The sequence below is a fragment of the Camelus ferus genome, chromosome 11 (assembly GCF_009834535.1).
Source record: "Camelus ferus isolate YT-003-E chromosome 11, BCGSAC_Cfer_1.0, whole genome shotgun sequence".
Taxonomy (NCBI): Eukaryota; Metazoa; Chordata; class Mammalia; order Artiodactyla; family Camelidae; genus Camelus; species Camelus ferus.
Genome location: NC_045706.1, coordinates 60,375,720 through 60,402,646, shown reverse-complemented (window position 1 = coordinate 60,402,646; position 26,927 = coordinate 60,375,720).

Here is a 26,927-nt window from a genome sequence, read left to right as displayed (position 1 = left end):
CATTTTGTTAATTTTGTCTTTTACTGTATCCAGTTTGCTTTTTATCCCATTGATTGACATTTGGTTTTTTTTAATGTTAAGAATCATATCTTTCATTTCATAGATTTCTAATTAATTTCTTTTATACATTCACTTTTTAAAAATTGAACATTCACTTGTTTTTGATTGGTACATATTTATTTTTATTTGTAACCACTTTCTTTTGCTTGATAGTTTTTTTTTATTATCTCTTGGAAAATGTCAAAATTTTTTATTTTCAAGTTCAATTTAAATTACAACCCACATTCTTGATCCACTTTGCTTTGTTCCATTTTTTTTTTTCTGTAGAACTTAACTTCTGACATACTATATAAATGACTTTGCCTGTCTCCCTGCCCCAGTCCAGGGCAGAGATCTTTTTCCTGTTGTTTGATGCACCATCAGCACCTAGACCAGTGGCCAGTAAAAAAAAATGCTGCCTAACACATTTGTTTGTTTGGACAATGAATGGTTTGTCTATGTTATCTTCATTTGCTTTGGAGTGAATCCTTCCTGTTGTTTTGCTTCTTTGGGCTGACTTTTAAACTGGCAGCCTTCCCCATGTGGTGTTAATTTCCCAGTGTACATATGAAGTGATATCATTTCTCATTTTATGTGCTTTTTCTTCTCCCTACATTCACTCCTCCTGTCTGGCAGGTTCACAGTCGCCTTCAGCCAGCTCCTGGGTCTTCTACATCACTTCAGATCTTTTACTGATGGTCCAGGATTCGTGCCCACAGGGATATTGCTGATCCTGTCCCAGGCCAGTGCGTGGCTGCCTCATTTCCTCTTCCCTGTTCCCAGGGAAACATGTATCTCTGTCTGTAGTCACAGGCAGTTATTTCAGGTTTGATCCCATGTCCTTGTGCTCAGGAGCCCAATCTCTTTGTGGGCTTCACACAAGGACTCTGACTTCAGACCACTCCTTGGTCCCAGTGGCAGTTGGCTTTGTGGTACCAGCATTCGTTTCTGCATCTTCCACCCTGGTCATGTGGGTTCCCATCCTGCCTTTGGTCCGTGGAGATGCTTATCTTGTTTGTGAATGTGGCTCTACAGTCTCAATATTTTACATACATGTCTAAAAATATTTTTTAAAAAATTACCCTAGTGTCACTTCCATGAACTTCATAAATTTATTTTGAAATTCGAAAGCCAAGAGCTGACTCTTTTCCTTCTTCTTGGATTTTACATCCATGACCGTTTTCTGAGTCCATAAAGGCTGGGCGAAAACATGTCTAAGTATCTCAAAACGTTAGCCTACGAATAACCTTACATCAGTTCCCTTTTCCTCCTGCCTTTTCAGTGGGCATTTTGCACGTCGTCTCCTCTGAACAGGATGGTTAGATGGTGTGCCTGTTTTAGCCTACTCAGGTTGCTGTAACAAAATAACAGACTGGGTGCCTTGAACAACAGAAATTTATTTGCTCATAGTTCTGGAGGCTGGAATCCGAAGATCACGAGGCTGGCATGGTTGGTTTTTCCTGAGGTCTCTCCTTAGCTTGCAGACGTCCATCTTCTGCTGTGTCCTCACATGGCCTTTCCTCAGTGAGAGAGACAGAGAGCTCTGATGTCTCTCTTTTTTTTCTTATACAAACACCAGTTGTAATGGAGAAGGGCCCCAGCCTTATAGCTCTCTTAAAGGCCCTGCTTCTAAATACAGTCACACTGGGGGGTAAGGCTTAAACGTGTGGATTTGGGGGGACACAGCTCAGTCCCCAGCACTCCTACCAAGACCTGTGTCAGAACCGAACAGAAACAAATAGTGCGGCAAATGGAGACTCAAGCATTTGGTATTTTTCTTTTAGTCAGTGGTCAACAAGCATAATAAAGTGATGCATTTAATGATGCAGGGCTTGCAAACACTGTCTCTTGTGTGCATAGCCATCATCCTCACAAGTCTCTATTATGAATGTATAGGACAGGGTAGGGGTTGTCCAGCAAGGTTGAGCTTTAGATTATTTTAGTGAGATCCGTGGCTGGTTATCAGCAGAGACCCCACATTATCTTGGAGCCAGATTTCTTTGTTCTTGGTTACTTGATGGTTGCAAGGAAGTGCCCTTTGCTTATGTTTATTATTTTGCATTGAGAAGGTCATTCTTCTCAATAGTACTCGTGGTGTCTGGAAGGAGACAAAATTCTAAGTCTCCCTTTTTGAGGGTTAATGTTAGAGAGCGGATTGAGGGGGACTTTACCGGTAGAGCTGATGGCAAAGGACACAGCAGTCCCTAACTGGAGATGCACTGTGAGGGCAGAGAGGGTAGCACTGTTCACCATGGCCCAAAATAAACCCCGGAGGGCCATGAGAAGCTGTGGCTGAGGCTGGACATCCCTCCTTGTGCATGTCTTGGGAATACGAGTGGGTGTGCATGTGACTGTGGGTATCATGCACCTGTGTGTTGTTAAGTCAAAGGAGCCACTGACTTGAGTAATTGAACACGAAGAATCCAGGCTCACTGAACATAGACCCACTATTGCCAAGCATGTGACAGAAGGCCCTCCCCTGCCTCCTGCCCTAACCTAGTGCTCCATGCACCCACATCACCAGACCCATAAGTTTCTACATCCAGCAAGAACTGCCAAAACGGAGTGAAGCAGCAAGAGCAATGCTCAGAAGAGGGCATTACAGGGACAGCTCGGGAGAAGAGGTTAGGGCTGACCTGGGGCTGGGCCAGCCTCCCTGGGGTCTCAGGACCGATAATCTGATCCCAGGAGGAAGGAAGCTCCTTGGAAAGAGGGAGAGGAGGTTGAATGCATGTTATTTTAAAATGTAAATATTAAAAGCAGTTTTGTACACTAAACTATGAATTGCCTCCATTATTTTGAAGTCAAGGGAACCATGGAAGAAACATTTATTTATGGATCAAATGCATGCTTATTTAGCACCTATTTTGAGCCAAAACCAGAATTAGGCTTTGGGGACACAGAGAGAATCAACACTGGCCCACCTGCAAGGAGCCTCTAGTCAGACAGGAAGCACCTCAACCACCCGTGGCGATGCCACGTGATGCGTGCAGAGTGATAACGCCTGGGTTGATTGGAAGGAAGGCTTCCCGGGGGAGGTGTCCTCTGGGCCGAGCATTGAGAGGTGAATCAGAGCTTGTCAGGAGAAGAATGAGGCGTCTGGCAGCAGTCCGCTCTCTTTATCCACTTCTGTGAAAGTAAGAGTCTTCCCGCCACTGGGTGGGGCTGAGACTGTCTGTGACCACAGATGGTTCCAGGGAAGAGCTGGCGGTCACCCACACTGACTGATGTGAAATCTGCAGTCCGGGATGTCTGGGTGTTTGTGCAGCAAGCTCCAGAGTCGGAACTCTCCGTCCTGCACTCGGCATGTTCCCTCGACATGGGAACATTCCCTTTGAATCTGGCCAAACTGGAGCTGGTGCTGGAGACACAGACCTCCCCAGCCTGGCGGGCCCCCTGCCCATGTGGAATGCTCCCCAGGAGAAGCCCCATCAGCAACTCCTGCCTTCATCTGCTTCTCATCATCCTGCCTCCAAGGCACATCCCTTCATGTTAACAAAACTTTTTCACATGTGCCAATTGCCGGCTGCTGGATCAGGATCTCATCTTCACCCTGAAGGGTGAAGCTCCCTGACTGTGTACTTCTGTAAGTCACAATTTATTTAGGTCTGGGGGTGCAGTCCCAGGGCTGGTGGGCCCTGCACGATGCCTCAGATTCCCAGGGCAATCTGGTTCCTATCAGCTGAGCCCTCCCAGGTCCCCTCTGGCTGCAGGATGCTCTCTGGCAGAGGTCTGAGTTCTAACAAGGCTCTGTTTGTCTACAGATCCCATTTTGGTACCTGCTAACAGAATCAGGGAGCATCCGGGATCCTTCACCCCACAGTTTCTTAAGTTGCTGTCAATAAGACTTTGGCTAAATCTATTCCTCATCTCTCCAAATAAATTCCAGAAAGAGCAGCTTTCTGCGCCATGATGCATGTCTGCAATCAAGTGACAGCCCCCAAGAGGCCCCACGCCCTTGGCTGAGGGTATTGCTGGTGAGTTGGTGTTGTTTAAAGCCGGAATCTTTTTTTTTTTTTAATGGAGGTACTGGGAATTGAACCCAGGACCTCGTGCATGCTAAGCATGCACTCTACCACTGAGCTATATGCCTCCCTAAAGCCGGGATCCCAAAAGCATGAGGATGCTTTGGGAAAGAATTCCACCATCACCTCTCTATTGCAGAATTAATACACCCTAAGGGGTTTTCCAAGAAGCAGGGGTATTGGTATAGAAATGCACAGGACAGCTGATGATTGTCCTTTCCGTTGGTGGTGACCATGGCAGGGATGCTCGGAAACCTGGGAGAGCATGTGGAAACATGACTGTCAATGTTCTGGGCCTTCCATGCTGTTTGTGTGTTGTGGGAATTTCTTGTGCCAAAGTAAGCAACTGCATTCTCACTGTGGACAAGGGTGGATTTTCAAGGATTACATCTGCTTCCCTGGCACAGAGACCAGGCAGAAAAAGGGACCAGCCAGGTGGGGTGCAGGGCTTGTTCTGTAACGTGGCTATCAGGGACCCAGTGAAAGCGCTTAGCACAGGTGGAGGTTTAAAACACATCACTGAGTTGGGGCACCTGAGGGGAAATTGCAGCTCAGTCCAGCAGAGGCCTAGGTGACCACTATGGCCACCGGGTTGGGGGTCCTGGAATGTGCCCAGTGGGTCTGTGAGCATGGGGGATGGGGTGGGCCAGGAGATAAGCAGGAAGGATGGGCCCGTGTTTCTGGGGCTTTACTAACATCCATTTCTTCAGCCTTCTTCCCTGATTGGGGGCGTAGGAGGGCAGAGAGAGTTTTTTAAAAGGTGCATAACCCTTATAAGAAGGATACCTGTTTGTGTCCTCTCATATTGGTGGCCCTGGATGCCGACCTTCCTTTGAGCTCAGACACACAGTGACGAGAACAGGAGAAGCCACGTGGCAGGTGAGCGTCTGCCTCCTGGCCAGTGCCTGGGGAGGCCGGGAACCCTTGCCACAGGAGAAGCCCTCTGGTAAATAAAGGAGCATGGAAAGCTGGAGGGAGATGAGACTCTGGATCAAGTTAAAGTTAATAAATATTAAGAGGCAAGAAGAGATGCCAGTGGCAAGTGAGGGGCAGAGAAGTCCAGAAGCCCAGGAGAGAGGCAGCCCGGTGAGCTGTGGGGTTGCAGCTATTTTTATTAAGCTCACTTCCAATGGTAGATGACAAAACGGCCCCAGAGCTTACAGCTCCTTCCATCCAATGTTGGAGTCTTTCCCCATCCCCTTGGGCTGGCCTTGTGACTTGCTTTGGCCAATGGGATAAGTAGCCAATGTGACACAAGCAGAGACTGGCTTGCCCATTAGCGCATCCTGTTTGCTGCTCTTGGAACTCCACTGTCCAGTGATCATGTTTGGGAACCTTCTGATGACTGAGCGATGTGGAGCCCAATTTTCCCTTTCCCCCTCCTCTTCCCTTCTCTCCTCCCTCCCTTTCTTCCTCCCTCTCTCTTTCTCTTCCTTGACTTTTTACTGCCAAGTTTTATGAGTTCTTTTTATATTCTAGATATTAGTCCTTTGTTGGATATGTGGTTTGCAAATATTTTCTCCCAGTCGGTAGCTTATCTTTTCATCCCCTTAAAAGGGTTTTTATGGAGTAAAAGTTTTTACATTTATAAAGTCTGATTTATCAATCTTTCCATTTAAGGATTGTGCTTTTGATGCCAAGTCTAAGAACCTTTTGTCTAGCCCTAGTTCCTGGAGGTTTTCTTGCTTTGTTTTGTTTTGTTTTCCAAGTTTTGTAATTTCATGTTTTACTTTTAAATCTACGATCTGTTTTCAGTTTGAGTTAGTTTTTGTGAAGCTATAAAACTTATGTTGAAGCTCTTTTCTTTTTTCTTTCTTTCTTTTTTTTTTTTTTTTTTTTGCCAATTGCTCCAACACATTCTGCTGAAAAGACTATCTTTCTCCCATTGAATGTTTTTTGCCACTTTTGTTAAAAATCAGATAGGCATCTTTGTGTGGATCTGTTTCTTAGTTTTTTTTTATCCTGTTCCAATGATCTATCTATGTGCCTGTCCCTCCACTGTTACCACACAACCCTGATTATCATAAGTATGTAATAAATCTTGAAATCAGGTACACTGATTCTTCCCACTTTTTAATTCCTTTAAAAATTCTTTTAGCTAATCAACTTCCTTTGCCTTTCCATATAAATTGAGAATAATTTTGGCTATATCTGCGAAAAAAAAAAATACTGCTGGGGATTTGATAAAATGGCATTAAACCTGTATGTCAATTTGGGGAGAACTGATATTTTTTACTATGTTAAGCCCCCGGTATATGGTATGTCTCTCCATATATTTATATATTCTTTGATTTCTTTTATCCAATGTTTTATAGTTCTTAGCATACAAGTCCTGTACATATTCTGTTAGATTCACACCTCAGTATTTCTCTTTTTCTGAGCAATTATGAATGGTATTGTATTTGGTACATTTATGTGAAAATAAAAGTTTATGTTTGCTACTCCATAAATAAAAAACAGCTTATCACATACACAGAGAATAATCACAAAAATAGAGCCAGACCTCATTTAATTATACTTCACTTTATTGTAGTCCCCAAATTTTGCATTTCTTACAAATTGAAGGTTTGCGGCAACCTTGCATTGAGCAAGGCTATCGGCGCCATTTTTCCAACAGCGTTTGCTCACTTTGTGTCTCTGGGTCACAATTTGGTAATTCTCTCCATATTTCAAGCTTTTCCATTATTGTTAATAATTGTTACGGTGATCTGTGATCAGTAATCTTTGATGTAATTGTTGTAACTGCTGATGTGGTGGAAATAGCAAGAGAACCAGAATCAGAAGTGGAGCCTGAAGATGTGAATGAATTGCTGTCATCTCAGGATAAAACTTTAATGGTTGATGAGCAAAGAAAGGGATTTCCTGAGATGGAATCTACTCCTGGTGAAGATGCTGTGAAGACTGTTGAAATGACAACAAAGGATTTAGAATATTACATAAACTTAGTTGAGAAAGCAGAAGCAGGGTTTGAGAGGATTGACTCCAATTTTGAAAGAATTTCTACTATGAGTAAAATGCTACCAAACAGCATTGCATGCTACAGAGAAATGGCTCATGAAAGAACAGTCCATTGATGAGGCAAACTTCATTGCTGTCTTATTTTAAGAAATTGCTACAGCCACCTCAACCTTCAGCAACCATCATTATGATCAGTTAGCGGCTGTCAACACTGAGGCGAGACCCTCCACCAGCAAAAAGGTTACAGCTCACCGAGGGCTCAGATGATGGTTAGCAATTTTTAGCAATAAACTATTTTTAATTAAGTATATACATGTTTTAGACATAATGGCATTGCACATTTAGACTACAGTATGGTGTAAACACAACTTTTATATGCACCAGGAAACCACAAATTTTGTGTGACTTGCTTTATTGCGACTTTCACTTTATTGCAGTGATCTAACCCCAAATATCGCCGAGGTACGCCTATACATTAAATTTAACTGAAACAAAACATACAACTTTTTTAAAAAGTTGGTCTGTGTACTTTGTAAAATCAGCTCAAGTACCACCAATCATGCATGCACCATGCTTTGGAACGTAATCCACTCTTCAGTGATTCCTGACTCACCACTAAGACATTTTGTAAAATATGGCCATCAAGTCTTTATATACAAACCCCCAGGGTTGAGAAACTCACCACCTCTGGAGGTAGCTAATTAGAGAGTCCAACAGTTTTAATTGTTGAAAACTTCCTTCTTCGGTTGAGCTGAAACCTACAGCGCTCTCCCATCCCAGTTCCAAGACCCAGAGCATAGGTCCAGATACTGCCGATGACTTCAGAGTGCCTCAGAGTGAGACTTAGGTTACCACCTAAGTCATCGCCTGCCAGCAAGGTGCCATTCTCTGGAACTCACTGGGATCCTAAACAGTCTTCTTGAGTCCTACTATTTCAATACCTGACTCTAGACATCTTGTCTACCCTCAGTGTTTTCCTCAGCCCTTTGGCTGGCTAGGAGGCCCTTCTGTTCCTCCATTGCTGCACAGATTTGGCTGACCCCAGCCATGTCCATCTCTGCAGCCCAGGTACTCTCTCAGGACCCTTGAGTGAGCAGGGGACTCTTCCGGAGTCCAGGAACAGATAGAGGAATAAAATGCAGCCCCTGTTCTCCAGGAGTTCAGAAGTACGTAGAAATGACAAATGTGCAATGAGAAAATTAGACATTTACATGGTTTTCCCAAGATTGCAAAGTCAGTCAATGATAGAACTGGTTTGGGCTTTAGGCAGAAGCCCTACTTTTTCTTCACTGAGCAAATGGAAGGCTCTCAGTATTTGCTGAAGGAATGAGAAAAGGTAGAAATGAATTCCATGCTGTCTGCCAAGAAGTTTCGCTAGAGCTGAGGAAGAGCGATTGCTCACCTGGTCCTTTCCTGCCGGGGCTGCGGTGCTCTTGCCCCGGGTCTGAGCATCCTTGGGAGCAATCCTCCCCTCCCCATCCTGGAAAGCCTGCAGGCTCCTCTTCACACTCCCAGGATGTTTGTCTGCTCAGTTCCGCTCACCCAGTGAATGTCTTTGAATAAATAGCCTTATCTGAACCTGGCTGGCGAAGGCAAGGGGGGAAGGGTGAGGGAGATGAGGAAGTGTGGGGTGGTGAGGAGGTGTGGGGCGGTGCAAAGAGCAGCCCCTGAGTTCACAGTGCAGATCTGCTGCCCAAAGAGGGGAAGCCATCCGTCCAAGGATACACATTCATTGGATGAGAGCCAGGATGCGGGCTCCAGGTTTGCCTGGACACTTCCTGCACGCCCCTCAGCCTCTGTGGAGATTCAGAGGAACAGGACACAGCAGCCAACAACACCGAATGAGCAGGTGATCCAAGAGCAGGAAGGGGCTGCCACCGAGCCCCTAGGCCACGGGAGGATGTGTATCTCCCCCACTGCCCCAGACAGCGCCCTACCAGGGCCCACCTTGCCTGCATCCTCAGAGCTCCAGATGGAGAGTTCGTCCCAACTTCCTCCCCAGTGGGGCCAAGCACACGGCAACCACTCAGTGCAGCTCCCAGCGAACCCTGAGTGAACCCTTGGGGGCTTTCTTTTCATTTCTTCTTGGCAGGATGTAACTTCCTGCTTCTAAGAAAAACATCTTTCAGCAGAGCCATGAACTGGTTCCAGGGTGTCCCACACATTCCCCCAGCTCCCACGGAACAACAATGCGATGAGCTGAATGAAGCACATGGGGCCTGTTTCCTTTCAAAATCCCCGAGGGGCTCGGGCCTGGAGAAGAGAGGTGTTTGATACATCACGTCGGAGGAGCTTTTATCAGGTCCAGCGCGTATGAGCAAAAGCCAGGCAAGGGAGGAGGAGACGAAGGGCCCCACTCGGGGAAGACAGAGAGCCAGAGCTGCCAGGCCAAATTCGGGACCAAACCAGGGGAAGAAGCCGGCATTTACTGAGTACCTACTATGTGCCAAGTGGTGGATTAATCCACGGCCAGAGAGAAGAAAGCAGAGTGCCTGTCTGGACTGGTGCAGAAAGGCCTCGCTGACTGTAGTTACAACGCACAGAGAAGGAAGGGGAAACTCACATGGGTGCAGGATGCTGAGTTCTTACTGGTGCTCCGTCCTCATCCTCACCTCTGTGGATAAAGCAGAGGTGAGTCTGTGTGAGCCAGGGTGCAGGGTTCTGAATCTCCCCCTCTCTCTCACCAAGGCAGGCGGATCTGTTCCTGGCCCAGAGTCTCAGGGAGCTCCAGGTAAGAATAGAGAGACTCGGGGTAGGACAGGGAGGGGCAGTGAGGAGCTGGAGTTGGGGAGCAGCTGAGAGCCCGAGGGGTCCAGCAGTGCTACATGGGCTGTAGGAAGCCCGTGCCCTGCTCCCAGGGCAGTGGAGGGGCCTCCAAGGCTGGAGGAGGAGCACAGCTGAGTGGAGCTGGGGCCCATGCAGACAACTGGTTTTCCCACCTCTCCTGGCCAGGAGTAGGTCACACATAGCAGTCATAACTTAGCTTAGTGACTTAGCTTTAGCAGCTTGTAAACAAATATATTTTACAATATAATCTCTTTATTAATAATTTCCTTGCTGCTTCTCTGAAACAGCATCACTCCTAAGAACCTTACAGAGGCTCTTTCTTCTACAAAGGGAAAGGATGCTAAGACGCCGGACTTGGGATTCCGACAGCAGCGGCTCCAATTGTACTTTCTTGGCTGACTCTGTCTTCAGTTATCAGTTTTCTTATCTGCGAAATGGGAATAAGACACCTACCTTACAGATTTGGTGTGAGGGTTATTTTCATTATTCGTGTATTCCTTTCTGTTACAAAAAGATTAGGGTGACTTAAGACACATAAGATAGATGAAAACGGTACAAAAATGAAAGAGGGAAGAGAATCAAAAGGGAAGATAAAAACTGAATTCAAGGATAAGGTCAAAAACCACATACAGGGATGACATTTCACTTTCTAAGAGTGAAGAACTGTTTTCTCTCTACGAATTCGTGAAGCTAAGACCTGGTGCTTTCTGCAGTTTGTGGAGGTCACGTGATGATGCAGAACAAGTCCCACAACAATCTCAACGTTTCTTGGTACCTAAACGAGGCAGCAAGTAAGCCTGGAAGTCTTTTTAAAGAGGATGCAGTGCACAATGATTAATGATGTCCTAAGGAAGTGTTATCAGTTCTTACACAGGGCAACCTCTCAGGCTGGATAAATAGCATCCCGCAGCAAAGTAATGCAGTAAAAGTGATTGTCGGTGCACTGCAGGTGCCTGGCTCTTGGCTAAGCCAACTTGCTGTAGATGTAGATTTCACAATACCGGGAAGAACCGCACAGCTCATGATCTTTCAAGAAACCATCCCTATCACATGTCAACAAACTGAAGACTGTCCTCTCCAACAGCTACAGGATGGGCAGCTGCTCTCAGCTGCTGATTAAATGCAGATCCCGTAAGCTTTGGCAAGAAGCTGAGCAGAGGAAGTGTTGGTCTCCTCCCGGGAAAACCGAGATGCCCAACGATGACTCAGGCCGGAGCTCTTGCTTAGAGGACGGTCTGTGTGATCTGTCTGTGTGTTCCATACTCCGCTGTAGAAAATTAGTTTGTATCCACTAGAAAGTGCAGACTTGAATGGGGGATCAAGGTGCTAACAAATATGTACCTTTTTAAATGGATGCAATAGTTTTAGTCTTAAGAATGTTCAAAGTTTGTGAATTCAGTTAACCACCCCCCAGCCAAATAATCTTATAAAATTCTTCAAACCTGAGTTGGAACAGTGCTGCTTTCCAGGGATGGTAAACAAACTTTTAGTGAAATGAATAATTTATAGAAAGAGATATTTGTTGACTGTTGTAGACTGAGAATTATCTATAAAAACCATATTTTGAGTTTTTGAGGAGTTGGTTCTATTTTCAAGTGATGCCGAGCTGTGATGCATAGTTGTTTGGGCCACAGATAGACTGAGATACTACATCTCATCATCTGCATAGAAGATGGTGCATGTATTTACATGACTTACATTCTCTATACCAGGCAATTATACATGTCCATCGTACCCGTGGATAATATAAGATAATGAACTAGTAAGTCTGGGGGTGTATTTTTCAGTGCTACAATGTACTTTTTTAATGCTTTAATTTTCTAACAATACTACGCTTACTAGTAAAAAAAAATCCAAACAATGCTGAAAGCATAGAAGAAAACTTTCCCTCCTTCTTCCCTCCCTACCCAACTCCCCAAGGGTAATCACTTACCAAAGTTTCTGATTTTGCTTTTCCTGGGTGTGACCTCCATGCTCTAAATAGTATGTTTAGAGCTCCATTTCTTGATCTGTCGACCCTCAACAGTGCCTCTTGGTTCCCCCTCTTTAAAAAAAATTTTTTAAATCATTTACATCATATTTTACTCGGCCCAAACTTCATATATATATATATAATTATATTAGTTCTCCTTTAGCTCTTTTAGCTTACCTTTATGATTAAAAACTATGCTTGAAGCTATTTCTTGATCTGTATTTCCAGAGCAGCTTTTTGAGTCTTTACCATATAAATTGAAGAAATTAAGCCTCTGCCTGCCCTGCTCTTCCCCTTCCTTCCCCATCTCATTTTCTGTCATTTCTCTTTTTACTTCAGACTGTGGACAGTTTATAATCTTTTCTTTCTCCTCTGTCAATATATCTTATTTTATCAAATATAGCATGTCATTAATTGTGTGACATGCCATTGTTTTATGTTCCATTAATTGAAAACATGCTGCCAATGATACTTCATTAATCATAAAGTACATCCCAATTTCAAGGAAGATAATATACGAAAAAAATCCTGTCTATTAGAATTTATGAAAGATGGTAGACTCCTGGGCTTTGCCTATAGGTTAATTCTAAAAAGAAAAGTAAACTCCTTTTATAATATTATTATTGTGTAATGATTCAGTAGAGTAATTAGGACCACTGAGAAGGAATACAACTTTTGTCCCTAAACCAATGCAACAGTCTTCTTGGGACCCTCTGGTTGGACTAGTTTGTTTCTAGACCCACCACATGTCTGCTGTCCGTAGATTTTCTCAACATTGAGTACTGGTTTATCTCCTCAGTTTCTCAAAAACATACATTTTCTTCTCTTCATTAGATCACTTTTTCATTATTTTGCAGCATATCCTTGGGAAATTATTTTTTCAGAGGAGGGAGAAGAATGTGTGTGTTTCCAGATCTGCAAATACTCTGTGAGGGAGTTTCTGACTCAGCTTGTACATTTTACCTCTGCTCCCTCACCAAACCCCACTAGAATGACAGTAAAGCGATTTTTTTAAAGCACAATTTTTTAAAGAGAGTCAGGAGAGTAGTTAATATTGACACAATGTTATAAGCCACAAAGTAGACAGTAAATGGTCAGTGGCTGAGCAGAATCCCAAGCCTCAGGTGGTAAATGGCTGAGCATCCCAGTCCACCATTGACCTCCAGGTTAGAAACTGGTCTCCCAGCTGCCTCTGGGATGAGGGTAAGGAAGGACTGGGCACAGGGGTTTGACAGCAGTGTATTTACATTTGTTAATTTTTCCCTCAAGGCATCTGATGATCTTTGGTTATCTGTTCCTCTTTATGATTGAATTATGATTGTGATGAAAGAGTTGAACGCAGTCCTTTTTAATCATCTGTTACTTTCTCTTCCTAGTCTCACTGCTGTTGTGAAATGTCCCCCTTCTGTGTTCCTTTATGGTCATTTCACTAGAAATTTGGGGAACACCTTAGGCAATAAATTAGATAGTTAGATAGATAGATAGTTAGATAGACAGATGGGCAGACAGACAGATGATAAAGAATAGAAAGATAATAGATAGGTAGATAAATAGGTAGAGAGAAAGAGAGAGAGATAATAAAGAATAGATAGATAATAGGCAGATAGAGAGAGATAGATGATAGATAGATAGATAGATAGATAGATAGACAGATGATAAAGAATAGATAGATAAGAGGTAGGTAGATAGATAAATTAATAGATAGATAGATACTTACATACATACGTACATAGATGGAGAACTGATAGAAAGGTAGATAGTCAACCATATTGAATTAATATCACTGCTGGAAAAACTTAAGTTTCTGCCAAGAGATAATTCTTCCTGACTCAAGGTGCAGGTCCTGTACGCTTGGTCCATGTTTCAAAAGCAAACCTGTTTGTTGACATTATATAGCTTTGTCCACAACCAAGTTACATCAGTAAGTTAGAGGTCACTGAAGGTTAATGAGATCCACCAATATGGCAGCATAATTGTGATGTTCCCCAAGTGGCAAGCAGTTGAACATTAGGCTGTGTTTAAGGTCCTCTTTCTACATCTGGAAACCATTGGCTTGAAAAACCCTGACCTACAATGTGTCAACCAAGAAACAGAACATTTGGATAGTGTGCCTGTTAATTAAATTTTCAGGGAGAAGAGAGGGGCCTTTTTAAAGACCAGGTTCCCCTTCTCAAACCATATGGGACCATATCTGTAGAGTTAACAAAGGTGAGTGAGGGTTTCAGAAGCAAAGCCCGCCCTACTGTGAAGTCCTTTGTGTTCTGGATTTTTAATCAGCCCCTCAAACTGAGGAACCACAGCCCAGTTGGAATGTTCTCGTGCTAGTCTGCTTGGACAGCCATAGCAAATGCCACGGCCTGACCGGCTTAAGGAACAAAATTCATTTTCTCACAGTTCTGGAGGCTGGAGCATCTAGGATGAAATTTCCAGCCAGATTTGGTGTCTGGTAAGAGCTCTCTTCCTGGTTTGCTGACAGGTGCCTTCTCGCTGTGTCCTCACATGGCATTGAGAGATCTGGTGCCTCTTCCTCTTTTATAAGGGCACCAATTCTGTTGGATCCAGGCTCCATCCTTCTGACCTCATTTAACCTCAGTCCCCTCCTTAAAGGCCCTATCTCCAAATACAGTGACATTGAGGATTAAGCCTTTGGCATATAAACTTGAGGGGACATGATTCAGTCCATAGATGTGCCTGAGGAGCCACACACATGGGGACCAGTGGCTGTCAGTCACAGAAGAGAGGAGAATGAATCTCGTAAGTGCCCCAGTGACCTGGGACTCTCACCTCACTGGGTGTACAACCAGCTGGTGTACTATACAGACTATGACAGCTTGTTTCAGCTCGTCCACCACAAAAAGACTCATGGGGACTCAAGTTTTGCCTGATCTAAAGGGCAGCCCCTGGTTTCTGTCACGTTCCTTCATGTTGGAGTAGCTTTGTGCAGCCAAAAATTCACAGGAGTTAGTTCTGATCCAGGCTCTCCCAGTCCCTACTTTTGTGAGTTTGAGCAAGTTATTTATTTAACTTCTCTGAGCCCTGTTTTCCTCTTCTGTAAAATGAGTCTCATGGTGCCCATCTCAAGGCTATTGGGAGGAGGAAGTAGATAACATTTGTCATGTACATGCCAGCGGGTACCACCTACAAGTGTTCACTCCCTGCTTCTTCCCTGCCCTTCACACAACCGGGGACACTCTGTGGGTCCCTTCTCATTTGAGATCTTGCAAAATGGCAATCCCATTCAATACTGTTCAGTGACCCTTTTTCTGGGAATACTCGGACACAGCTGGATTTGCAAGGAGGCTGCATTTCCGAGGATGAAAGCCACACTGGATCCAGGTTTTCCTGTGTGGCAGTAGTTTCTGGGTTTCTCTTTGTTTTCTCTTTCACCCTCTTCCAAGGCAGCTCTGCCTACAGGTCTACGCCCGCCCACCAGTCCCCTCTGATGTTACTGTCATGAGATGGTACTCCAGAGCAGGGCTTCTCCAAGGGTGCCTCCAACCAGGATCAGCATCCACTTCCCTAGGAACCTGCTAACAGTGCACATTCTTAAGCCCCACCCATAAGCACTGAATCAGAAAGCCTGGGTGGGTCCCAGCATCAGTGTTGTCTCAAGCCCTTTAGAAGATGCCACTACACTTGAGAATTGCTGCTTCAATGAGTGACAGGTAAGCAGGCAGAGACCCTGGGCCACTGGAGAGGACAGGATGTCTCAGTATGTACTCCTCCCTAAGTTTTTGGAGTTCTTTTCCATTCCTTTCTTGGGGTCAACTCTGCCCCCAACACTCTAAGCTCCACTTCCCCCAGGTGGTTTTGCTTCACTTCATGCTCCATTCCTGTTGCTGAGAATGGTGACCAACAAGGAGCAAGTGTTCATCCAGAGATAAGTGGAATGAAGGCGTCAAGCCAGATCCTGCAAAGTGACTCACCTTCGTCAGATGGACCTGTGAGACTCAGGCGGGCAGAGTTGGGTGTGATCGTGTCAAGGCACCTGCTTTGAAAAGCAAGCAAGCACACTTGGAAAGGCAGATGGAAGAGCTGGAGCCACACTGCAGATTGTGAGGTGGGGCTGAGCGTGTGACGTCGGGGGTCATAGGAAGTCACGTGTTCCCTTCCTTGAATCACCTGCTTATTACCGCAGCGGCCTTTGTCCTTGTTGCCCCTGGGGTTAGACCAGAACAGCGATTACACCTGACTGTGGACTTACACTGCATTCTGCACCGGCCACTCTGCAGGCAGCGGCTGGTGACAATGCTGCCGGGGGCTTTGCATCCTTCGAGATGTCACACATCCTAGTCCCAGGGCTCGCAGGGGCCTGAGTCAGTTTCCTAGATTCAAATCTCTGTTAACTGTGTGGACTTGGGCAGTCCGTGCCTCAGTTTCCCTGACTGTAAGTTGGGGTCCTAGTTGATTTAGCGGACCGTATCTGTACTCTCAGTCCCTCCCTGAACTTCCCTTAGAAACCTCTGGTTTCTGTGGCTGACTCCTGCTCTTTACTGCCCCCTGCATGCATGCACGCATGCGCGCGCGCGCGCACACACACACACACACACACACACCCACCAGCGACCATGAGCTGCTTGGAAGCAGAGTCATCACCTTGGAATTTCCAGTCCCAGCCCAGTGAAAACTTACTAAATTGTGTTTGAGAGAACTTTACCAGTGACCCATTTCTATACAAATTGAATGCTATAAATATCCAGGCAAGAACAATACGACCCTTAGTGTGGCCCTGCCTTTGAATTCCTTCCAGCAGTGAGATTTTTTTCACTCTGATGAAAGCCTCCAAAATGATGGGACAGGTGTCCCACTGGGCCAGACTGGCAGCAAAGGGCCTCGTGCCCTTGAGGCCAGGCTCTGCCCTACTAAGGCAGCGCTCTCCACCCCATTTCACTTCCACTTGAAAGTGCCAGACGAAGGGGCATCTGTCACATCCGTGGGCAGCTCCACCAGTGGGAGGAAGAAGGGCGAGCCCCAGGCAGGCATCTCCGTTGCTGAGGCCAAGCTGAAGGGGTGACTGGGAGACAACCCAAACACCAGTAATGGTATCTGTTTGATTTTCCTGTGGTCAATTAGCCTTCATTTCTCAATACCCTAGGGTCACAGTGCTTCCATCCAGCAGCCTCTCCAAGCACGGCTGCCTCCGGAGACAATGCCTGACATCATGAAGACGGATGGCCCGACGGGGGGAGGGAGACTGTGAGGAGCGGGGGGAGGGAGACTGTGAGGAGCAGGGTGACGCAGGTGTCATCCCGGCCACTGCCTGACAACGCTCCTCCTCGCGGACACAGCCCACTACCAAAATGGGCTGTCATGCTGTTGGGTTCAAAAGAAACCTTGACAGAGACTTTTTAAAAATCTTTTTTTATATATAGTGGCTAATATTTAAAAATAGATTTAAAAAAGTTTTCTGTTTAACCCAACAGCACGACCAAGAATGCTCAATATCTTGTAATAACCTTTAATGAAAAAAAATATGAAAATGAATATATGTATGTATATGTGTGACTGGGACATTGTGCTGCACACCAGAAATTGACACATCGTAATTGACTGTACTTCAATTAAAAAAAAAAAAAAAACACCTTGATGAGGTGGTCTCCCGACCACAGCCCTGTTTCGCACACTCCAAAGAGACTCTAAAATGCAAACCTGGCCTCTGGGTCAGGCCCGTGCTTGGCTGCCTCTTATTCCTCCCTTCAGGATAAAAATGATAGCTGGCACACAGAGCTTCTCCGATCAGGCCCCCATCTCTCCTCTTCCTGGTTTCCTGCCACCGCTTCCTGGGTGGGCATTTCAGCAACTCTGAGCGGATCCTAGTTCCAGACCCTGTCGTCCTGTTCCCCCTGGTGTGGACCCACAATCCTGGTGTCCATGTGTCTGCAGGTGGTTGGACACGCCCCCACTCATCCTCTTTTCCTAAGCCTCTCCTGACCTCGGCAGTTAAGCCCGTCACTCCCCTGTAATGCGATACATCTGTTCCATCCTCTGTCTCATCATTTTGTGTATCCTTTCTAAAAAAACCTTTAGTCCTTTGTTTTCTAATGACCAAAGGGCTATATGTTTACTATAAAGTAGAACGTGCAGGAACGAATGAGCTGAAGAATGGCTGCTCTCTGTGTTTACATCTCTGTCTCCCCCATGCCCAGGGTGCTCGCTTCACTCTCCTCTGAAGCTCTGCTCGGCAGAAGAGGGTGGTGCCAAGCTAGAGGGAGCAGATGTGAGGACACCAGTCACTCTTGTGGTCACATCCACACCTCGGATCCTCAGTTCCAGATGCTTATGCGTCTTTTTCCTACAATCCCACCCACCTAGGAAGCCCCAGAAAAGTGACAACAGCCAATCAATTTCACGACTTTTTTCGACCCCAAGCAGCCTTCTTGCTGCAAATGTTTAGCTAGAAGAGACAGAGGGAGAACTCTGATTTTAAAGCCCACAGGAAGCTCAGGGAAGGTGTGTAAACTCAGACCTCTGACCTGGGATCATGAGCAGCAGAGTTGAGATCATTTTAAGCCCCGTGCTGCAAACAGCAAGGTAGGAATACAGTGATGAAGTCTCCCAAAACTGGAAGACTAAAATGAGATTAAGTCCCAGGCCAGTCTGGTGCCTAAACTTGTGCTCTGCCCACTGCTCCATACTGCCCACCCCTTCTCCCCCTCAGCCATGAAAAAGAATCGGACTGTTCTGATGGGACTCAGCGCCCCATGCCAGGTGCTGACATGTAGACAGACTGTTACAAATCAGGATGATGCAAGCAATGGTGGCCTTGGTGAGGGGCCATCAGTTCCTGGGTGGGTCCACAAGTGCTTCAGAGTCAGAGCTCGCCTTCAGTGTCTTTTCCACCCATCTTGTTATCCTTCTGGCCTTTTCTAGAACAGATGGTTGTTAACCTTGAACACAAGGGACCTGGTCTTGGCTGGATGTCAAAAATTGACTCCATCTCCAAGTCTCATGTGAGGTCTTCAAAATAAAATTCACTTGGTCGACAAAGTAAACAGGTGGAAAATAACAGATCACGCTTTCAAATGTCAGCCGAGTCACAGCACGTGACGGCACAACCTACATGTTTCCAGGCTTCATGGAAAGGTTCCATGCAGTTCCAGTCACTGGGCACGCTCTGGTGGCTCTGGGAAGTGGACAGTTTTTCAGGGACGTGAGCATTCATTTGCAAGCTCAGAAGGAACACTGCCTGGATCATGAGGGGGAAGACAACAGACCCTGTTTGCAGACACAGCTTTTAAGAATCTACTTGTGCTTCATCCCAAACCTCTCAAATTGTCCAAGTCTTTATAATCCCCATGTTCACAGTCTGCCTTCCTGAGGACCTTCTCCCTACCCGGCTCATGTCCTCTTCCATTCTTCATTTCATTTGCCCCTTAACGGGTCCCACTGGGAGGGAAATGAGGGTCAGGGGAAATCAGCCAAAGGATCTTCTGCCTGGGGAACATTTGCCAACGCTTCCCGTGCTCAGAGAGCCATCATTCCCAACTGGACCGTGCCAAGCTCTTTTCCCCTAATTTCAGAGGCCCACGGTACAATTTAAAGAAAATCTAATCCATGTGTTTCTGATCCATCGCCACACAGCTCATCCAAATGTTGGATTTTTAAAAGTTTGCAGATATGCATGATGCCTTTGGAGTCAACTTTACAAGCCTTCCACGCTCTCATTTCTGTTGTGAGAGGAAGCCGGGTTTTGCCAAGAGTAAATGAGTTGGCGTCTCAGGAGGTTCACATTGGGTCTGTAACACTGAAGCCGCCAGCCTTGAGCGGGAGCTCAGCCTCAGAGAAAATAACTCTCGTCCCAGCCCAGATTCAGAGCTTTGGAGAGGAAGCTTTCGTAGGACGGGCTGAAGTTTTCACATCTTCAGCCTCTGCATGTTTCATGCTCACTCACTGCCACTCCCTGTGGACCTTAACAGTGTGAAGGTAGACTCTAAAACTGCCAAGAGGCGCTCATCAGTCGTGATGATCCAAGGGGATGGTTGAAACGCAGCTTTGGCAGAGAATGGTTGACTTTGCCTTCTGGTTTTGAATTTTGGAGAAGAGAGGTCCAATGGTACCCAAAACTAGCAGGTTGAAACCGTCCCCAAAGCAGGCCAGATTCAGGAGCTGGGAAGCAAACTGTGAACCATCAGTGCCAATAACTTTACATCTTATGTAATATGAAAAGTCCTGCAGTCAAAGATGGAAATCTCCACTGGCTGCCAATAAGTCAGAGGGGTTGGAAAACATCAGAAGAATTCATTTATCAGAGGGTGCACATCTCAGTCACCCCAAGGTCTTGGGCAAGTCATTTCCCTTGGTCAGCCTTAGTTTCCTGTCTGCAAAACACATTAAAGGAGAATGCAGACACCAGGCACCCAGCCCCTAGTGGGCTGTCAGTAATTATCCTGGTCTTTTTCTTCCCACCAAAAAAAAGTCAAGCTGCCCCAAATTTTTCTGAGGGGTCGTGCAAGCTTCTCTTAATTTTGGTGGGCAAATACACAAAAGAAAAGACGGGTACGAATGAGGCTATTCGGAAGGCAGCTTCCTGTAACATAGCGCAGGAAGAAAATGCACATCTGGTCTGGGTGCAATTTAATTTCTCTCTTAGTGTAAATTACGAAATGCACATGCATGTAAGGACCTTTCTGTCTCACTTAGGAGGAGGGTTTGCAGGAGGAAGGCCCACTTCCTTGCAGGCTTTGCTCACAATTGACTCCAGGAAGGCAGCTCTCCGATCTCCCTGGCGTGTTTGGATTCTGGAGGCCCCCGCCAGCCACTAACAGAGCCCCTATTCACTGCGGCCTCGGAAGAGTAACAGAACATTTCACTATTGCATGCAGCAGGCGCACAGAAATCCAGTTTACAAAGAGTTATTTTTTTAAGGACAGATTTTTTTTTTTTCTTAATTCCATTTCCTTCTCTCTCACCCATGCCCAACCCCCGTGCCCTTGCGATTGGACCAGAAAGCTCTATGGCCAAGCTTTTCTTGGATCGGGTGAATCAAGATCAATAAATATCTGTGCTGGAGCATGACTTGCCCCGCCTGGCGCCTCTCTGCGTGTTGGAATAAGGGCCCTGGTTGTGTGCAGCCGCGGAGCCCGGGTGCGCGCCAGCTCTTCTGCTGAACGTCTGTGTTGTGTGCAGGCCCCGTGAGGCTGCCGGCTCCCAGAGAGGGAAGACCCTTCTGGGGCTGCGTGCTGGGGGAAGTGACCTGGAGGGCCACTCTCCCGGGATGTTGCCAGTCTCAGGGGTGGGGACCAGGAAGGGGATCCACTAGTCTGGGGTTTCCAGGATGAATTTTCAGGCCATGTGGTCCAAAGCTTGATTTCAGGTGGTTCATGAGATGTTCCAGGCAGAAGCAGCTACCCACGTGAGTTCTTAAGCAACAGCACGATTCCTTGAAAGAGTATGGAGTGGTTTCTACTCCCTGCTTCCCCTTCCTCGCTCCTTGTCCTCTCATTCCAATCAGCTGTTTGCCTCTCCACCCACTGTTCCACCAAAATCCCACCAGTAACTGCCATCTTGTCAGACCCACTGGTGGACTCTTTGTCTCCATCTGGCTGAGCCTTTCAGCAACATTTGGCAGTGGTCACTCCATCCTTCATAAACACCTCTTCCTCATTGTGCTTTCCACAGAACCCCTGAGGACCACAGCGGGCCGCCTTCCTTCATCACCCTGGCTGTGCCTCCTCTTCTCCATCAGGAGCCCAGGCATCTATCATCACTCACTCTTGAGATAATCACATCTGGACCTGTGGCTTCAAATAGCATTGATGCGCTTAGCACCCTTCCATGGATCATTGCAGCCCCAACTTCTCCAAGGTGACTTCTCCTAGTTCAAGTCATCATTCAAATGTTGATTTGGAATCAATATGTCTAAAATTCATTATGTCTACAACATAATCTACCACCACCCCTCCCCTGGGACAAATACATATTCCACTCTATTCTCTTTCTTTGCTTTATTTTCTTCTTACAATTAGCTTTTTTTATTTATTTATTTACTTATAATTGTCTGTCTTCCCTGATGGACTATAAACTCCACCAGAGAAGAAACTTTATCTATCTTATATTTAATGCTTTGCTCTTAGAGCTAAGGACCATCCACTCAGGCACCCAATAAATACTTAGCAAATGAATGAATAACACTGAATTTTCTAATGTGGCTATTAGTCTCTTTCCAGTCCTCTTTTGAGACATAAAAGCCTGTCTGTAACACTGCTCTAGTACATGATAATTTCTATTTTTAACAAAGATGGAACAGTTTCAGTCTGAAAAACTTGGCAAAACAGTATCTTGCTAGAATTTAATAAACTCGTTTTATTTTCATTGTCTTTTTAATATAGTTCCATTCCATGTGTGGCAAATATTAATAATTCTCTATTTATACTTATGATAAAGTTTCCCTTTCCGTTTTATTTATTTAGGCAATATGAGTGAATCACTTTAAGGACAATATTAAGTAAATAATAGATTAGACATTGGGGCTGGCTAGTAAGGGAGCGGTATCTGCGGACACTACCAGACACAGTGTCACTGGGCTCCAGGGCCACAAGGAAGGGAAGTGAGGGAGGTGCTATCTCATCACAGGACCAGGGAGGGGCTGGATGGGGGAGGGTGGAAGGACCAGTCCTCAAAGCAGGTTTCCCAACTGAGAGATTCTGAATAATGTCTGCTGTCCTCTCAACTTCTGCTCGGGGCATCTAGGACCCTACCTTCCTGTCAGGGTACCAAGGAGAGCAGTTTGCACAAGGACAGAGTTGAATGACCTCAAGAGCCTTTTGGGAAGATTCTAGGAAGGAGAGAAGGAAGATGAAAGAGAAAGAAGGTGGCAGGGACAGGAGGAGTGGAAAAAAATAGGAAATATATTAAGCATTTATTATTTTTCAACCATGCAAATTATCTCAGTTAATCTATTCTGAATGTTTGCTATCAGACAGACACAAAGGAACAATTGTCTGATTGCTTCATTTTCTGCTCTGGGGCCAGGTCTTTGACAATGAGACCGGGCGCCATCCCTCCTGGCCTGAGGCCTCTGATCTGTGCAGACTTATCTCTGAGTCTGGGAGCTGAAAAGGGCAGGACCTCAGTCTATCTTACGCCTCTTGGTAGCATCCCCAGAACCTCATGAATGCTCAGCTTCTCAAAAGTCTTTACAGAATAAACGAAATAAAACTATAAGTGAGTGGGGGGAAAAATCTTGAAGTTATCAAGTCTCCACCTAAAATTTAAGACAAGATAACATAGGAGCGACTCAATAAATGCGTTGAGTGAATGAATGAGTGGTCTGTAAAGAAATGCTGTGAGTTGAAGGTGAGGCTGGGATGCCTGGTAAGTGGGCTGTGGGTTTCCCAGTTCTTCAGGGAAGACACTCAGAACATTCTTTTACCAGGGTTTCTCACCTCTCCAACTACTGTAGATACACAGCGTGGAAATTTCACAAGACAGTCTGTGAGACACTGCAGGTTTCACGGGTCGGAAAGAATCCAGGTCACTTCCTGACTCACCCAATCTGTGTGTATGTGATGGCCAGGGTGATTGAAGCAGCAGGTATGGTGAGCTGGCCACTGTTGGCTTTGTGCCAATTACGGTGTTCTTTGTGGGAAGTACATACATACATGGTAGGTGGGGCTGCCAGCCATTCCTCAGGGCGAAAGCTCACCTCCACCAGTTAACTCCTCATGGGAGCATGTTCTGGATGGAAAACAATGTCCCCTGTCAAAGAGAAGTTATTCTGACACTTGATTTTTTAAAAAAGGCAAAGAAGACTTTATTCAAGATTATTGCAACAGGGGAGAGACATTGAACCCAACTCCAAATACAAACAGAGATGGGTGGGGATTTACAGACAGTGGGCAGGGCAAGGGAGAGGACAGAAAACTGCATAGAGGAACTTGGTTGGGTATCCACAGTTGGGAGCTTGATTGGACATCAAGGATGGGAGGATTCATGATAAGCTGGCCAGTCAGGATTCTTTGCTGTAACTGGGCTTGGCATGACAAGGACTAGGCTTAGTCCAGAAAAGGGCTCAGTTTGATTAAAGTTGGTCAAGGAAGGAGTTCCTTATTACTAATAAGAGGAAAATTCTTTCCTGAGACATGGGCCAGGCTTGGAGATGAAAGGGAGAGAACTGTTCTGAGGACAGAACTGCTAGAAATCACTCTGATATCTCTCAGGCTCCAGGGATAAAAGTCCATGGGTTAAAGAAATGGTCTGGAAGATATGGCAGGGAAAGCTGGCCCCTAGAGGACCTTGGTGTGTGACCCAATTAAGATGCTTTATAGGAGTGAGTAGAGTATCCATAGCACATTTCAGTCTGTAAGACCCCAGTGATCTGCAGACATTGCCACTTGGAGAGAGAAGCAATGGCCAGGGCTCTTGAAAGGGGACATGATCTTTGGGACTGCAGAGGGCATGGGATCCACAAGGTGGAAGATGAAGGCTGTGTTGGACCTCAGGAGACACCCTAGGGGCCAGCGAGTGGAATGGAGGTGTTTGAGTGAGGAGGGTGGTGGACCCTTAGGAATTTTATGACTTGGACTAGAGCCAGAGAGTACTGAACTGAAGTTGTTGGGGGCCCGTTACTTGGTCAGATCCCCCAGGATGGCTTGGCCTTTTGAGGCTTGGCCCACATCACTATAAGTCTGGAAAGTGACAGCCAACAGACAGGATGATGGCCAAGTTCTGACAATCATTTGTGAAAAACTAAGTTACTTTCACCAGACTGGCCATCCTGTGGCATCAGTGTGGATGAAGGCTTTACTTTTTAAATGAATCTTTTGAAAAGGTAAAGTCATGACATTTCTGTCCAGGTATTCCACTTCTGGGATCCTAGCCAAAGAAAATAATATTAAACAGAATACAAGCTTTATGCACAAAGATGTTCATTGCAGTGGTACTTATACTAGTGTAAAATTGCAAACAATATAAATGTCCCACCACAGGGGATAATGATTAAGTAAGTTCTTTCATAATCCACTTTGAAATATTTATTCAGTCAATAAAAATGATGCTTACAAATTCTATAACAACATGAAGAAATGTTAAAGATGAGTGAAAAAGTAGGAAACAAAATTCATAAATAGTATGTTGCATCTGTGTACATGTAAGAAAAAAATAAAATCCCATGCCTTCAGAATTCTAATATTCCTCTATTAACCAGAAAACCTAGCTGTCCCAGACATCCTTACCCCAGGTAATTCTTGATAAGGTAGCATTGCTGCATAGTCCTGGTCATTATGCCATGTTAGCCAGGCAGACACCTGGGCAGTAGGAATAAATGCCTGCACCAAGTGGCCCTGACAGGCTCCATTAGTCAGTATGGGCTAGGCTGTGCTGCAGTAACAACCAACCATAAAATTAAACAGGCCAATTCCTCTCTGAAGTTAATGTCCACAGCTGGTCAACTGGAGATGGTGCTCTTCACTATCCTGACTCAGAGGGTGGGCTGATAGCCTCTAACACCTGGAGTGCACATTGTAGAGGGGTGAAAACTGTGTGAGTTGCTCCCCCACAATTAAATGCTCCATCCAGAAGTAACTCACATCACTTCCACTTACAATCCATGGTACAGAACTAGTCACATGGCCTTCTCCCACAGGGAAGGTTGGCCTTCTCCATGCTGGGAAGGACAGGAGAACTGACTGCCTTCAAGAACACCACTGGCCACCACAGGGGCCTTCTATGAGCCCAAGTGCTGTCACAAAACCCCTTGGGAAGGTTTCTTGGTGCAGATGGCTCAGCATCACCCCTCACCGCTTCGACCACTTAAGAAAGGCAACACCAGACATTTGGTCCCAGACTTACTAAGAACCCACAGCAAACGACTTCCCTCCCCTCCTTCTTTGTTCTCCAGCTGCAAAAAGGAGATATTTACCTTCTACAAAATTGTTCATCCTTGGGCACATTACAGAGTGTTCACTTCATATCTACCCAGCCTGAGGTCCATGACCAACAAGGAGTACCTGGGGTCCATGCCCACTGTATCCATGGCTAGAATCTGTCCCTCCAGACATAAATCTTAGTCTGCCAAGATGCTCCATTCTCTGAGAAAAAAGTTCTAACCAGAGGTTATGAAGACTAATTCACTGAGCTTTGTTTCATTCTATTAGAATGGAAGGGTTTAAAAATAGATGGATAAGTAAAACAGAAGCAAGAGGACAGTGTTTAATGTAATAAAATTACAATGCCTGGAAAAGCTTTAGGAGTCTCTCTCTCTCTCTCTCCCTCTTTCTCTTTCTCCCTTTCTCATTGCTGCCCACCTCTGTCCCATAATCAGTTTCAACTTTACATTGTAGGTGTAATGGTTAATTTTTTCTCTCAAACATGCTTGAACTGAGATATGTCTCTGCCCATTGAAGGGCCAGACTTAACTCAACCTTTGCTTCACATGTCTTGAGAGATTTATCAACAGGGGGTGGCTGGGAGAGATACATTTATTTTTGATTGCTGTGTAACAAATTATTACAAGCTTAGAAGTAACTGAAAGTGAAACTCTGTTTTGACTTTTTCAGTTCAATCATCATATTCTTCAGCTCCAAGACTTCTGCTTGGTCTTTTTTTGTGGCTTCTGTTTCTTTTTTCGAACTTCTCTTTGGTTCATGTGTAGTTTCCCTGGATTTTGTTTAGTTGTTTATCTTATGTTCTCTTGCTCTTTTGTGGTTCATTGATTTTTTTTAGAATGCTTATTTTGATGTCGAGTAGTTTATAGATCTCCATTTCTCTAGGGTCAGTTTCTGGAGCTTAGTTTCCTTTGGTGGTGTCATGTTTCTCCGATTCTTCATGATCCTTATAGCCTTGCATTGGTGTCTACACATTTGAAGACATTGTCACCTCTTTTGTTCTTTCCAGGCTGGCTTTGGCAAGGGAAGATATTCACCAGTTGCGTGGCTTAGGATTCTGGGTAAGCCAGTTGGCAATATCCAATGTACGGTAGAACCTATTATTGGGGGAAGTGGGTGGGCTAAAGGGGCCTGCTGCTGGAATTCCAAGGTTGTGAGGGACCTTTTGCCAAGGTCCCTGATCAGATGGGCTCCACAGTTGGGCGGGATCTGTTGCTGGAGCCCGGCACTCAGACAGGGCTGGCCTGTGAGCCTCCACATTCAGACATGGCACTGGCAGGGATCCACAGTGGAGTGAGGCTACAGATGGGCTTTGCCACTTGA